Source organism: Mandrillus leucophaeus, unplaced genomic scaffold, assembly GCF_000951045.1.
Source record: "Mandrillus leucophaeus isolate KB7577 unplaced genomic scaffold, Mleu.le_1.0 Scaffold262, whole genome shotgun sequence".
NCBI lineage: Eukaryota > Metazoa > Chordata > Mammalia > Primates > Cercopithecidae > Mandrillus > Mandrillus leucophaeus.
Genome location: NW_012102721.1, coordinates 1265875 through 1269009, shown reverse-complemented (window position 1 = coordinate 1269009; position 3135 = coordinate 1265875). Strand labels below are relative to the sequence as shown.

The 3135-nt window shown below is 45.6% G+C and overlaps 1 protein-coding gene and 1 long non-coding RNA gene across 2 annotated transcripts in view; both read right to left on the bottom strand.

Annotated features, from left to right (window-relative positions):
* Nucleotides 1-3135, bottom strand: part of ETS2 (v-ets avian erythroblastosis virus E26 oncogene homolog 2) — a 20733-nt gene that overhangs the window by 15314 nt on the left and 2284 nt on the right. The window lies entirely within an intron of this gene.
* The window catches only part of LOC105542565, a 7059-nt gene that overhangs the window by 1735 nt on the left and 2189 nt on the right, over nt 1-3135 (bottom strand). The gene's annotated exons all lie outside the window — the stretch shown is intronic.

Sequence of the window (3135 nt, the reverse complement as noted above, 5' to 3'; positions counted from 1 at the left end):
CTCTTCCCTTCCACTCTCCAGGCTGTGAGAAGGCACACACCCAGGGAACGGATCAAAGGGAGAACTGAAGACCAACCCCCCTTACACGGTCCCAGATCTTCCTGCTTTGAATACAGAGCTCAAAATATTTCTGCTTTGTGTGCTGCTTGGCTGTGCACTTCTTCAAGAGGAACTGATTCCAAGTATGGATCTGCCTTACTTCCTTTGACTGAGTCTTAATCTTCTACTAGGCCTAGGCTAAGCAATATGGTACCCACTTGCCATGTGTGGTTACAGAGCTCTCAACCAGTGGCTAGTACGAATCCACACATACACACTAGCTCTCAAAGACTTAGTGGAAAAAAGTAAAAAGCTCAATAATTTTTATACTTACACAATATTTCAAATATATTAGGTTAATCCGAAATACACTGAAATCAATTTCACCTGCTTTTACTGTTTTTTAACATGGCTATTACAATGAGGCTTGTAACTGGACAATGCCATAATAGACTGAAAACTTATTTGGGGCTCTAAAATGTAATTGTTCAGCCAGGTTAAGTTACATGTCAATAAGAAAGATACTTAGACAATAGAGTAACTAAAACTCATTTTCAGAGACCTTGGGTTAAGTAGCCTTCACCTCTAGGGCGATTCCTTGCCCTCCCGGGTTCATGGCTATGGAACTGAAGGCTGGTAGCAAAGCTCTAAGCCCAGCTCCATAGCCTCCACTGGGTGCTGTTATCTGTTTACAACTGAGAACTTCAATTAAGACAACATTCAACCAATAGAACTTACTGGATGTGACAAAATAACATATGCGCACAGAACTATTTAATTTGCGTTTATTTTCTTGTTTTCTCTTTATGATCAACATTATGGCTAAACCAGACCTTCCAAGAACCCTGCCACCCAACACACACACGCGCGCGCGCACACACACACACACACACACACACACACACACAGACCCCTCTTGGCTAAAAGGCAGCAGGTGAAGCCAGAGGCATCAGAAAATTCTGTTAAAACCCTCGGAGTGCAGGTAATGATCACGGTAGCCAACAAAGGCTGGTCAGCACTGGCAATAAATAATAGTCCTATGGGAGGGCAGAGAAGGGCAGCAGCCTTGGATCCAAAGTGGCCGCATTCACTCAGAATCTCCACTTGCTGGATTATGTCACTTACATTCACTCAGCAATCAATAGTCTCTCCTACTGATGGCTGCCATTGCCAGAATGCCTAGTTACTAAGAGCTAAGCCCCGTGCTGGGGGGCCATCCGCTCCTACATAATTGAATCTTCCTGCATCCCTGAGAGGCAGACGTCATACAGTGAAGCAACGGAGGCCCAGCAACACGGACAACCTGCCCAGGATCCACATAGCTACCAGGGGGGCCACCATGGGGCAAAGTGGAGATTAAACCCCAGTTGAGTATGGTCCTAAATTCTGAGTCCTCCACGCAGTCCTCTGCCAGGAGAACATGAATGATGAGGAATGGACCCTTCCCACCTCATCCTGATATTATCAGACCAGGCCCTTCTCACTACTCCTTCCAATGTGAAATGCTCCTTCCTCTAGAGCTTTATGTCATCTATCTGCATGATATAAGCCCTGGTACCTGTTGATTAAAGAAATAAGCCTGAAACAGAAGGGCAAAATCATAGACATCTTGGGTGTTGCCAGTTATTCATCCAGAGCCGGATGGATCAGCTCTTTTTCTTCCTTAGGCTTGCAGACTGCTTGCTGACTTGATTCTGTTTTTCAGCTTCTCTGAGATGGACAGAGAATGAATGTGGAAGGCAGTGGAAAAACTCTGCCCAGCTTTTGTGTACAAATACCAGGAGAAAAGGCAGCCTACCACTCCCACATAAAGAGCTGTAATTACTAGCTACAGAATAGAATTCGTTTGTTGTCCAGCTTTTAATGAGTTTTGTAAAAACCATGCAGAATTAAAGTGCTCTACTAAATGGTTTCAGGCAGACACACAACTAATCAAATTTAAGCTTGCTTAGTTTACTCAACAGGGCTTGTTAGGTGGCAGACAAGCCAAGTTTTTCCACATAAATCAATTTCAAGTTTGGTGTTGCTGATGGATCGCTGCTTTTGAACCAAAAAAAAAAAAAAAAAAAAAAAAAAAGATAAAGGGCAGAAATGTAACAGCTGCGAATTTAAAAACAAGGAGAATTTGCCTGACAACAGTACCCTTATTGGAACAAGAAATCACTTATGTAAGATTATTTAGATAAATTTGAAAACAAAAAAAGAAACACCACAACCTTGTAACACACATTTGAAGGTAGGTTGCTTTTTTTGCTTTGAAGGCGATCACTTTAGAGAGATGAATGACTAATCCCAGAAATGAGTATCTGAACATTTCCATGCGGATGGTCGGTGCTAACATTTACTGTACTGCGCTACTACTCAGAATTTTAATAAAGCTTAACGTGGAGATTTATCTCCCTGATTGGTGGTGCTGTGGGCAGGCAGATAACGCACAGGCGCTTCCATTGTATGGAACAAATATAATCTCTTACTGGTGAATTAAAATAAATTACTCCTATCTCCAAAGGGGACTGCTCATTTCTTTACTTTGTAAATAACTAGCATGTCAACTACTATTTTAGGCTCTCCTGAAATTGAGTACAGGCTAACATAAAAGGTCTTCTGCCGTAAAAAATAAAATAGGATAACACACACGCAACCCAAACACCACAAGCAAACACTCAGTTACCCCTTCATTCAAATGCTGTGTGAACGAGAAAATAAAGGCAGCCCAGCGCAACCAGATCCTATTTCCGACAGGTTCCCCACGCTCTCCTCGCAGAACCGAGGGGTCCCCATGCCCGGCCCTGGACGCGGTGAGCAGGTGACCATGGCACCCCGCGCCCCGCAGGTTCCCGCGGTGCCGCAGCCTCCTGGTGTCTTAGGCGCCCCAGATCCTCCGGGCCCGGCGCCGCTCCAGGAAGTCCCCCTCAAAGCCGGGGCGCCTGGCCACCTCGGACACCCTCTCCTGTGCCCCCACTCCCGTTCGCGAAATCGTGTTCGCCGGGACACCCACTGGGCAGGACCCCCTACCAGGCCCGCGTTTCCTTTTAAAAACAAAAGCGAGTGAAACAGGCCAGCGCGCCCTGGCTGCGCCCGCGGCTCGGCGACCCC